This window comes from Leucoraja erinacea, chromosome 10, assembly GCF_028641065.1.
Source record: "Leucoraja erinacea ecotype New England chromosome 10, Leri_hhj_1, whole genome shotgun sequence".
Lineage (NCBI taxonomy): Eukaryota > Metazoa > Chordata > Chondrichthyes > Rajiformes > Rajidae > Leucoraja > Leucoraja erinaceus.
In genome coordinates, this window is record NC_073386.1 from 51,510,586 (window position 1) to 51,523,610 (window position 13,025).

Genomic DNA, 13,025 nt, shown 5'->3' on the forward strand with positions numbered 1-13,025 from the left:
CAGTTAACAAGATTATTTCTATTTGAGCATCGCCCGGGGCTCTGGAGAGAGAGTGCACAATCCGCCTATGTAAATCCATTCTGGACTTTGGCAGCCGGGGCCAATCTCACCAGCATTGTCCCCCAGTTCACGCGAGTTGAAGATTTAATTAAACTCCCCTGGGTGGAGGGAACAAGGAGTTTTACGACCAAGGTCTAAGACTTTCCTCTTTATTGAGGGGAGAAGGGGATGAGTCCAGTGGGGCCAACCTTCAAACAAGGGGAAGGGAGTAGCAATGTGTAAAGCAAAGAGAGGGGGCGTACACTACAGTGTAGCATTATACATGGTAATGTGAATACCATCACAGGAACAAAATAGTGATTTTCTTGCCTTATTGCTACTAAAAAAAAATCCCCCAAGAAAATCTTCCTTCTCTCCATAGATGCTGCCTCACCCGCTGAGTTTCTCCAGCATTTTTGTCTACCTTGGATTTTTCCAGCATCTGCAGTTCTTTCCTAAACATTTGACAAGAAAAAATCTTCAAGAGCCTGGTGTTCATAATGTATCTGTTCATATGCCACAAAAAGGCACCCAGCATCATCAGAGACCCACACCACCCTGTCCACGCTCTCGTTTCACCCCTGCCTTCGGGAAAATTTATATAGGACCCTGAAAGCTGTAATGTCCAGGCTCAGGAACAGCTTCTTCTCTGCAACCACCAGGCTATTGAACACAACAACCTCCAAATATCTTCTGAACTACATACAGTGCCCTCCATAATGTTTGGGACAAAGGCCCATCATTTATTTATTTGACTCTGTACTTCACAATTTGAGATTTGTAATAGAAAAAAAAAATCACATCTGGTTAAAGTGCACATTGTCAGATTTTAATAAAGGACATTTTGATACATTTTTGTTTCACCCTGTAGAAATTACAGCTGTGCTTATACATAGTTCCCCCCCCCATTTCAGGGCACCATAATGTTTGGGACACATGGCTTCACAGGTGTTTGTAATTGCTTCAGGTGTGTTTAATTGCCTCCTTAATGCAGGTATAAGAGAGCTCTCAGCACCTAGTCTTTCCTCCAGTCTTTCCATCACCTCTGGAAACTTTTATTCCTGTTTATCAACATGAGGATCAAAGTTGTGCCAATGAAAGTCAAAGAAGTATGAGACTGAGAAACAAGAATAAAACAGTTAAAGACATCAGCCAAACCTTAGGTTTACCAAAATCAACTGTTTGGAACATCATTGAGAAGAAAGAGCACTGGTGACCTTACTAATTGCAAAGGGACTGGCAGGCCAAGGAAGACCTCCACAGCTGATGACAAAAGAATTCTCTCTATAATTTTTTTTAAAAATCCCCAAACACCTGTCTGACAGATCAGAAACACTCTTCAGGAATCAGGTGTGGATTTGTCAATGACCACTGTCCGCAGAAGACTTCATGAACAGAAATACAGAGGCTACACTGCAAGATGCAAACCACTGGTTAGCCACAAAAATTGTCTTGCCAAGAAGTACTTAAAAGAGCAACCACAGTTCTGGAAAAAAGGTCTTGTGGACAGATGAGACGAAGATTAACTTGTATCAGAGTGATGGCAAGAGCAAAGTATGGAGGAGAGAAGGAACAGCCCAAGATCCAAAGCATCCCACCTCATCTGTGAAACACGGTGGTGGGGGTGTTATTGCCTGGGCCTGTATGGCTGCTAAAGGTACTGGTTCACTTATCTTCATTGATGGTAATGGTATGGTAACTGCTGATGGTAGTAGCATAATGAATTCTGAAGTGTATAGACACATCCTATCTGCTCAAGTCCAAACAAATGCCTCAAAACTCATTGGCCAGTGGTTCATTCTGCAGCAAGACAATGATCCCAAACATACTGCTAAAGCAACAAAGGAGTTTTTCAAAGCTAAAAAATGGTCAATTCTTTTTATTTTTTTTATTTTTTATAGAAAAAGAGAGAAAGAGAGGGTAGAAAATTACAAATCATTTTTTTTTTTTTAAACAGAAAAACAATGGAGGTGGAATGGATTACCTGTAATACGTCAATGGAGATAGGTTCATAGATTATAAAATACAGCTTTTCATCTGATCCTGAGTTCAAGTTTCAGCTGGGTCCTCGTGCTGTGCCAATCTATCCCTTCAGATAGTTAATGAATGGAGCCCACATTTTATCGAAAAGATCTTGTTTGTCCATTAAGACAAGTGTAATTCTTTCTAAGTATAGGGTCTCCGACATTTCCGTAATCCACATTTTAATTGTGGGGGTTGTAGGGCCTTTCCAAAATTTTAATATTAATTTTTTCCCGATTATTATACTGTAGTTGAGGAAATTTCTTTGGTTTGTTGTGAGTGTTAAACTTTGTTCTGATATTCCAAGTATTATTAATTTTGTGTCTGGGTCCAGTTTTGTATTAATAACTTCTGAAGTTATTTCAAAAATATCAGTCCAGTTTTATACAGTTTGCAAACGTATGTGTTAAATTAGCCTCTAGATGTAGACATTTATCACAAATAGGAGAGATTTGTGGGAAGATCCTATTTAATTGTATTTTATAGTGTAGTCTATGTAAGACCTTGAATTGTATTAAAGTATGTCTGGCATTTAATGAACATTGATGTATTTGTTGTAAACCTTCGTCACACATATCTTTCGTTATAGGGTGACCTATTTCATTTTCCCATTTGTATCTATATGGTTCAGTCGGTGGTACCTCGTTGTTTAGTAGGGTGTTATAAATATAAGCTATTAGTTATTCAGTATTAGGATGCTTGTTCAAACATTCATCAAGAATTTCTGATTCCCTACTCCTGTAGACTTGTGTATTAGATTTAACATAATCTCTAATTTGTAGATATCTGAAGAAATTATTTGAGTGCAGCCCATAATTCTGTTGTAACTCTTGAAATGAAAGAAAAGTGCCTTTCCCATAAAGATGTCCTATATTTTTGATTCCATAATTTTTCCATTGTGTGAAACCTTTGTCCATAAAGGATGATTTGAATAAAGGATTATTTACAATGGGAAGGCATAGTGGTATATTATTCAATTTTAAATCTTTTTTTATTTGTTTCCAAATTCGTATTCCACTATGTATTATGGGGTTTTCTTTATATGTTTTTTTTGTGCAGTTTTGTGGGGGAAAATATGATCGGTCCAATTTCAAAAGGTAGACGGTCTTCCTTTTCCATCATTAACCAATCTGGTTGTTGATCCATTTCTTCCAGCCAGAAATTCATGTTTTTACTATGGACTGCCCAAAAATAAATTAAGAAATTTGGCAAAGCCAAACCTCCATTTATCTTTGACTTACATAAATGTTTTTTACTTATTCTATGATTCTTATAGTCCCAGACAAAACTTGTAACAATGGAGTCGACTTTTTTGAAAAAAGTTTTTGGGATATATATCGGAATTAATTGAAGTAGGTACAGCAGTTGCGGTAAAAAAATCATTTTTATAGCATTAATTCTCCCAAGCATAGAAATGGGGAGTGTTTTCCAGTATTGAATATTCTTATGTAGTTTATTCAGTAAGGGTGGGAAATTTAGTTTAAATAAAGAGATATATGTCTTAGTTACATAGATTCCTAAGTATTTAAATTTATCTTTAACTATTTTAAAAGGGGATTGTTGTATTGTATGTAAATTGAATTTTGTTATTGGCATGATTTCGCTTTTATTCCAATTAATTCTATATCCCGAAAACTGACCAAATTGAGTTATTAGATTTAATAGGTTTGGAATACTAGTTTCTAACTTTGTAATATATATTAGTACATCATCTGCATATAAGGAGATTTTATTCCTTGTGTCTCTAGTATTGTATCCAAATATTCCTGGATGGTTTCTAACGCTTTCTGCTAGGGGTTCGATTGCAAGAGCAAATAATAGTGGGGATAGTGAACATCCTTGTCTACAGCCTCTAGAGAGATTAAATTTAGTTGATAACATTTTGTTTGTTAATATTCTAGCTGTTGGATTAGAATATAACAATTTAACCCATGTACAGTACTTCTCTCCTAGTTGAAATTTTTCCATCACCGAAAATAAATATGGCCATTCTACCTGGTCAAATGCTTTTTCAGCATCTAACGAGATAATTGCTAGATCTGCATTAGGGATTCTATTGGAGTATATAATATTAAATAATCTTCTCAGATTATAAAATGAATACCGTTTGGGGATAAACCCTGTTTGGTCGGGATGTATTAATTTGCTGATCACTAAGCTCAATCTATTAGATAAAATTTTAGTTAATATTTTCTGATCAGTATTTAAGAGGGCTATAGCTCTGTATGAACCTGGGTCTTCAAGATCCTTGTCTGTTTTTGGTATGAGTATGATTGTAGATTCATTTGGAGTGGGAGTTTCTGTTGAGTGTAAGCGTATTTGTACATTGTCTGTAGGCGTGGGGAAAGCAAAACATGATTTTTTAAATAAAATTCAGAATTTAGACCATCGGGGCCTGCAGGCTTTCCGTTTTTTTAAAGATTTGATTGACTCTTCGATGACTTTTATCGTAATTTCAGCCCCTAGCAATTCTCTCTCTTTCTGATCTAGACCCGCAAGCTTACAATTCTGTAAAAATGTTTCCATTCCCGTTGATTGTTCTGTTATTTTAGATGAATACAATTTTTGGTAGTATTGTAGAAAACTATCATTAATATCTTTAGGCAGTGTTAATGTTTCTCCCTTGTCTGTTCTAATTTTGTATATTGTTTTTTCCCCATCCAATTTGCGAAGTTGACGTGCTAATAGTTTTTGTGGTTTATCACCAAATTCAAAATTTAATTGTTTTGTATGTTGATAAAGTTTTATAACTTGGTCTGAATATATCTTGTTTAGTTTATATTTCAGTACTGCAATTTTATTGTGTTTTATCGTGGATGGTGCTGCTGCATTTTCTGATTTGAGACTACTAATTACTTTATTTCCATTTCCAATTTCTGGTGTTTGGCCCTATTCTCTTTATTAAAAAATGATTGTGAAGAAATTAATGCTCCTCGTACAAATGTTTTAAATGTTTCCCAAAGAAGGGAAGCAGAGATTTCAGGGCTATCGTTGGCCTCAAAAAACATTTAAATCTGTTTTACTAGGTATTCATTACATAACTTATCTTTTAAGATTTGGGGATTTAATCTCCATTGTGACTGTGTCTCTACCATTCCGTTTAGTTTGGTCATAAATGTTAATGGAGCGTGGTCTGAGATTATGATGTTATGATATTGCGAGTTATAGGTAAACGGGATAAGTTTTGAATCTACTAAAAAAATTAGTCTATCCTTGAGTAAGTTTTGTGTACTGGTGAGTAAAATGAATATTCTCGGCCTGATGGATTTTCAATTCTCCAAACGTCCTTAATATTAGTAGTATTAATGTATGAATTTAAAAATTCACTTGATCGAGATTTTAGTTTTGTTTGAGTTGATGATCCAAACCCCCCCCCCATCCCGTTCCTCCCAGTGGTTTAACAATTCTTTCCTTATCACACATCTCTGGCCTCTGTCCAACCATCTGCTTATCGCCCCCCCACCTCTGCCACCCGTATCCACCCATCACTCACCAGACTTTGTCATGTCCCCTCTTCCCTACTAGTTTTTCCCACCCCCACCCACGCACTCAATCCGAGTCATAATTCTCATCAGTTTTGTTTTTATTTTGACATGAACCATTCTCTGCTCATTGTCAATAGAATGAAAGGAAATGTTGATTTCAACACCACTTTAGTGTGTCCAAAGTTCATTGCTTGATCTAGTCAATTAAACAGTCAGTACCATGAACATTTTCCAACTTAATTTCAATTTAATAAAATCATTTTTTCCTGCCCTGTCATGGTTTGTGTTGGGAGGTGTCGAGCATAAATGCCCAGATTAATTCTTTCACATATACTTGTTCTACTGGTTTAAATGAGGACTTGACTGAACTTTGCTTGGCCTGAACTTATTCACAACTCTACCGCTGCGCCATTGTGCCGCCCGCTAAGCCGGAAAAGTCAGATTATGATGCGTAAAATTAGGGAATAGGAACAGGTGGAATTAGGGGGACTAGATAATTTGCCTCTATTTGCTGACAAATTATATATTTTTTGTTTTACCCATGTCCTTGTTTCCATGTTCCCATTCCCTAACCATCTCACCATCCCATCTCTCTTCCCCAGTTCATACCATTATTAAAAAAACGCGGATAGAAATGTCCTTTAAATAGAGAACAGCAACAAACATTACAAAATGCCTTGCACCAACATGAAGTGCTTGAGAGGCTAGTTATGGAGTGCATCAAATCCAGTCTACCAAGTAGTCTTGACCCACTGCAGTTTGCCTATCGCCACAACAGGTCCACGGACGATGCCATCACCCTGGCCCTACACTCATCCCTAGAACCCCTGGCGAAGAGAGACACCTACGTCAGACTTCTATCCATGGACTACAGCTCTGCCTTTAACACCATGATCCGATCCAAGCTCATCACCAAACTGGTGTAACTTGGTGTCAGCGCTCATCTCTGCAACTGGATCCTCGACTTCCTGACCAACAGATAACTAAACTAAACTCAAACTGTAAATTATGGACCAACATATGCACAAAAGGGAAGGATGATAGAAAATCAAATAATATTATACAAAATTGAGATATTACACAAAATTGAGGTGTTCCCTAATTTTGAGATCAGTTCTGGCTTTGTAAAGGGCCTGTCCCACTTTCACGACCTAATTCACGACCTCTGCCGAGTTTGCCCTTAACTCGTACTCGCAGGATGGTCGTAGGAGGTGGTAGGTAGGTCGTGATGCTAGTCGTAGCTACTCGTGGCATCAAGTAGGTTGTGGCGTTTTTCTAGCATGATGTCCACAAGTATAAAAAGGTCGTGAATTAGGTTGTGAAAGTGGGACAGGCCCTTAAGGGGCAATTATTTTTAAATTAATTTTACTTTAAAACGTAACTTAGTGGCCGTGAAAGGAACTGCAGATGCTGGAACTTTGAGCAACACACAGAGTGCTGGAGGAACTCTGTGGGTCAGACAGCATCTGTGGAGGAAATGGATTGGAGATCTTTCGGGTCACGACCCTTCTTTTAGTGGCTGTGAACGACATTGGGGCATGCTAAGATCTTGCTACGAACCATCTTTGTAGAACCTTTCTGTATGCGATTGAGATCTTGAGGGTGTAGTCACATACCATCTGTAGTGTTGCTTAGCAACATGAGGGAAGTTATTTAAACAGGTTTAAACACTGATTGATTCCCTCTGACAAGGGTCTGTGTGCTGGTTACAGATGTGGATCTGTAATCATTTAACACAGTCGCTCCACTCGATTATAACCCCTAACTCAACAGCAGCAATAGATGTTATTCCCTTTATCGTGTATCTGTACACTGTGGGCGATTTGATTGTAATCGTGTATAGTCTTTCCACTGACTGGATAGCACGCAACAAAAACAGCTTTTCACTGAACCTCGGTACGCGTGACAATAAACTTAACAAAACTAAACTTTGGCTGTTCCAGCTAAAATGTAGTAAAGGAAGGGATATTATTTTAATTTAACACACGCCTTCTTCAATCTTTTTGTTCTTCGACAGTAACGTATTTACAAAAGGAATCTGAGGGGTAACTTTTTCACACAAAGGGTGGTGGGTGTGTGGAACATGCTGCCAGGGAACCATCCCAACATTTGAGAAATAGTTAGACGGGTACATGCATAGGACAGGTTTGGAGGGATATGGGCCAAATGGAGGCAAGTGCGACTAGTGTAGATGGGACATGTTGGCCGGTGCGGGCAAGTTGGTCCGAAGGACCTGTTTCCATGCTGTATCACTCTGACTATGTCTAGGACTCGAGGAGACTTTAGCCAATTCATGCATGTAGCAAGCAGAACAATGTACATTATGTTTCATTGCCTGCAGGAGAAGTGTGTGAATATTGATCTGTTTATGTGTGATAAACTCATACCTCATTTCAGTCTCGGCATCTGTGTGTGTGTGTTGCAATGCCTTTACTCCGGCCACTTTTCCAATGGTCCACCTTCCTGTTTGTTTATTATCATTATCTTGTGTACAGTGAAAATCTTTTGTATGACTGCTATCGTCAAAGAAAGATTATACATGCTTACGATCAAGCCATCCACATGCAAAGATAAAAGAGTAAAGGGTGCAATATATACAGATATAACAGTGAAGTCCAATAAAGTTTGATTAAGGAAAGCTCAAAAGTCGCCAATGAGGTAGGAGGTCAGGACTGAACTCTCGCTGATGAGAGGAACATTCAGTTGTCTGCTGTTGATTTGTAGTCCTTATAATAGCAGTGGCCTCACACCTCAGCCATGATCATATTGAATGTCGGTGCAGGCTCGAAGAGCCGAAGGGCCTATTTTCTATGTTTCTATGTCAGGTTATATAGAGTTTATCAGGAACAAACAATACAGGTTCTCACTTGAGAGTTCACTTTAAGACCAACGGAATGCAGCAGACCGCAACGCTAACAAGCTAGTGGCGTAACTACAAATGCACGACTCATAGCATGGACCACTAATCTACACCCTCCCTCTTAAAGAATCAATAACGATGTATACCCATAACGAAGCAAAGCAAATATCACCGATGACAGACTAGTGGAAAGCTAATGGGCTTAACTACAAATGCGTGACTCGCAGCACGAGCCACTAATCTACACTGCTAACCAAAGATCCTATAGCAAGCGAGATAGATCACGCGATGAAAAATACGTTGTACGGTCATGGGCAGATTCATGGGTAATTTTCGCCCCCATTCCGTAACCGACTTCCGTCTCCACACCAAAGATCCCATAGCGGAGCAAAGATACTAGTGCGGAGACGGAAGCCGGTTACGGAAACATCCTCATAAAAATAAAAGTTATTTGGTAAAAATCTTCTCCTCATTTTCAGAATTTTAATTTATTAACACAAACTGTTCCCCCGCAACATTGATTACGCTGTGAGTCGGGTCGGGTCGGGTTACTGAAATGGATGAAAAAAAGGCCCACGTTCTGCTCCGTTGCGTACTACACGTCAGCCCATTGCATTTAGAAGGAGTGGTCTATCTTGCTCCACTATAGGATCTTTGCTGCTAACAGCTGGATCAAGATTTTAGGATCATATAAGACGTCTGAGCAGAATTAGGCCATTCGGCCCATTGAGTCTGTGCTGTCGTTCGATCGTGACTGATCTAGTTTGCACGGATCATTTATGCAACACAGCATTGTAGTGGTACGTTGGGTTTAAAGTCTATAGAAACATAGAAAATAGGTGCAGGAGGAGGCCATTCGGCCCTTCGAGCCAGCACCGCCATTCATTGTGATCATGGCTGATCGTCCCCTATCAATAACACGTGGTCTTTAAACATGGAACATTCTCTCTTCAATGTTTTTATGTTGTGACCCTATGCATGACAAACTTGTGTTGTGTGCACCAGGAGGTTTAAGGGCCTGTCCCACGTTGTGATTTTTCCAGCGGCTGCGAGCGTTAGTGACAGTCTACGACATTCCGTGTCACCCGCCTTCATTAGACAAGAAGGTTACACTGAAGTATAATGATCACATTGGAAATGGACTTGTCTACAATAAATCTACAGACCAATAACTTTTTAAGAAATAAATTGTTTATTTAACGTCAACTTAAAAATACCATCATATTGAAAAATAACAATTCGTTTAACAAGAAAGGTTTAACTTCAACAAAAATAACTGTATATATTTAATGGCATATGTCAAAGAACATCACACTTAAGCAAAACCATTTTATTCAACAAGAATAGTAAGATCTTATACTCGCTAGAATTTAGAAGATTGATGGGGGATCTTCTAGAAACTTACAAAATTCTTAACGGGTTGGACAGGCTAGATGCAGGAAGATTGTTCACGATGTTGGGGAAGTCCAGAACAAGGGGTCACAGTTTAAGGATAAAGGGGAAATCCTTTAGGACTGAGATGAGAAAAACATTTTTCACACAGAGAGTGGTGAATCTCTGGAACTCTCTGCCACAGAAGGTAGTTGAGGCCAGTTCATTGGCTATATTTAAGAGGGAGTTAGATGTGGCCCTTGTGGCTAAAGGGATCAGGGGGTATGCAGAGAAGGCAGGTACAGGATACTGAGTTGGATGATCAGCCATGATCATAGTGAATGGTGGTGCAGGCTCGAAGGGCCAAATGACCTACTCCTGCACCTATTTTCTATGTTTCTATGATTTGACAATAACGTTACAATTTACATCAACTCCAATGAAATTCAACAAGCCAAAAAGATGTTTCTTTTTTCACCACATTTGAAAGAACATCATTTCCGATGTTTTTAATAATGTACTTTGTACATTGATGTACTTTTCATTCTTTATGGGCACTTTGTCCCTGGCTATCTTCAGCCAAATAATCTTTAAAGTTTTAAAAGTTGGTGCTTTATATACCCGTGTCACCAGGCAGCACCCGCAGGACGGTGTACGTCAGCGTGTGACAGGCCGCATGACATGATGACACACCTCTTTCCCCCTCCTCCACTCCCTCTCTCACACTCCTCTCTCTAGTCCCCCTCCCTCTCTCCCTCCCTTTCCTTCTCCCTCCCTCTCTGTTTATAATCTGAAGATTTTGAATATTCCAAAATCCAGGGGCGGCAGGGAGACACTGTGCGTCACTACATGCGTCACCACGGACCTCGCCCTGACCACGCCCCGATCACGCCGCGACAACCTCTTTTCAGGCTGTCGCCGAAAATGTCGCCCAAGTGGGACAGGCCCTTACAGATTCAATATGCAATTAGGTAGTCAGTCACACAGCAGTCCAGTCTTGACCACACGGTGGCGCTGGTGGTCTTATCACTCGGTCTTCTTCAAAACTGTAACAAGGCAACACAGCTGGCAGGGAGAATCCCCACTTTATCTCCATTCCTCACCCTCTTCTTTCATCCTTCTTCTTTCTTCAGTCTTTCTCTTCTGCATCTTCTCCCAGTTTCTCTCTCTCTCTCTCTATCTCTATCTCCATCTCCCCCTCCCCCTCCCCCTCTTCTCACTCACAGTCTCTCCTTCTTGACCCCTATCTCCTCTTTCCCCCTCCACTCCCTCTCTCTTTCTCCTCTCTCTAGTCCCCCTCCCTCTCTCCCTCCCTCTCTCTCTCTCTCTCCCCCCCCTTTCCCTCTCCCTCCCTCTCTGTTTATAAGTTCAAGTGGTCAACCAACAGCAATAATACTGGGGATTTGGCCTCTGCTGGCCTGTCAGCCAGTTCAAGAGATGAGAGAGAGGGGCCTCCAAGGAAGATGACGCTGCCACAATGCCTTTACTGTGTATCTGCGGACTCGCCCTGTAAACCACAAAATGCTGGTGGAACTCAACAAACCATGAGTGGACAGATGACATTTAGAGTTGGGAACCCTTCTTCAGTCTGACCAACAGGCTCACAATTTATCCAAAGAAGGGTCCCGACCCCAACACATCACTTGTCCATTTCCCTCCACAGACGCTGCCTGACCCGCTGAGTTCCTCCAGCACTTTGTTCTTTGCTCTGGATTCCAGCACTTGTGTCTTCATATGTTGCACCATCCAGACTTCACCACTTGGAGGCCCCAAATCCCACAAATTGCAAGACTGTCAAAGAATCAATTTTCAGCAGGTTGTTCTATTGCAGTGTGATTACCCTGATTTCTTTTTTTCCCCTCCAATTCTCATGATTGGTAAATACTGATCAAGCTATTGGCAATATTGCTTCTTGTCATTCTACCCAAAACATCACCTATCCATGTGTCTAGAGAAGGGTCTCGACCCGGAACGTCACCTATCCATGTTCTCCAGATATGCTCCTGACCTGTCAAGTTACTCCAGCAACTTTTGGCCTCGTTAGTTCCATGCAAGAGATACAGATATAAGCATTGAAATCACACACACACACACTGATACATTTCCACACTATACTTTTATTTAGTAGGTACTATCTGGTGGTAACAAGAAGCCTGTATCATATATTATTCTATAACTAATAAGCAAACATTAGACAATACAAATATGTTGTCTTCCTTTACATTTACCCCTTTAGAAAAGATTTTATTTCATTTTTATATTAAACTCAATGACATATATAAGAAACAAACTGTTGTTTTTCAGTCATAATTAATGAAAATGTGTTGATATCATTATTATAAAATAAAATTGGCACTTTGTTCATAACAGCATATTTAGTCATTAGGAACAGTAATAGAATTAGGCCATTCGGCCCATCAAGACTACTCTGCTTGACTCCGCTTGTTTACAGTTGCAGCATGGAAACGGGCCTTTCAGCCCACCGAGTCCACGCTGCCCATCGATCACCTGTCCACACTAGTTCTATGTTATCCCACTTTCTCATCCACTCCCGACACACTAGGGACAATTTACAGAGGGCAGATTAACCTACAGACCCGCACGTCATTGGGATGAGGTAAGAAACCCAGGCGGTCACAGGGAGAACGTGCAAACTCCATACAGACAGCACCCAAGGTCAGGATCGAACCTGGGTCTCCGGCGCTGTGAGGCGGTGGCTTTACCCACTGCGCCACTGTGCTGCCTTAACGTTGTTGCCAAGATTTTGAACTAATTCTATACACGGGGTTCTGTGAATTAGTAACATTATGTTCATAAGTGATAGAAGCAGAATTAGGCTGAAGAAGGGTCTTGACCCAAAATGTCTCGATGCTGCCTGTCCCGCTGAGTTACTCCAGCATGTTATGTCTATCTTGTCCCACTCAATCATGGCTGATCTATCTTTCCCTCTCAACCCTGTGCTCCTGCTTTCTCCCCATAATCCTTGACGCACTATTTTTTATTATTTTATACATGTTTTATGTATACAAATATTTGAGACATCATATTTTTAGAACTGTTGGGACTGATGCAACTGATTTGAATTTAAAAACCCCTTTCTCAGAGTCTGGGACTGTTCGTAGCGGGCAGGGTGATCGAGAGTTGCAAACTTCACCCTCAGAAAACTGGTTGGTTGAGAATTATTTTCATCAAATAAACTGATGAACCTGGCATCAAACAAAAAGCAGACGGGATACTTTACAACACAG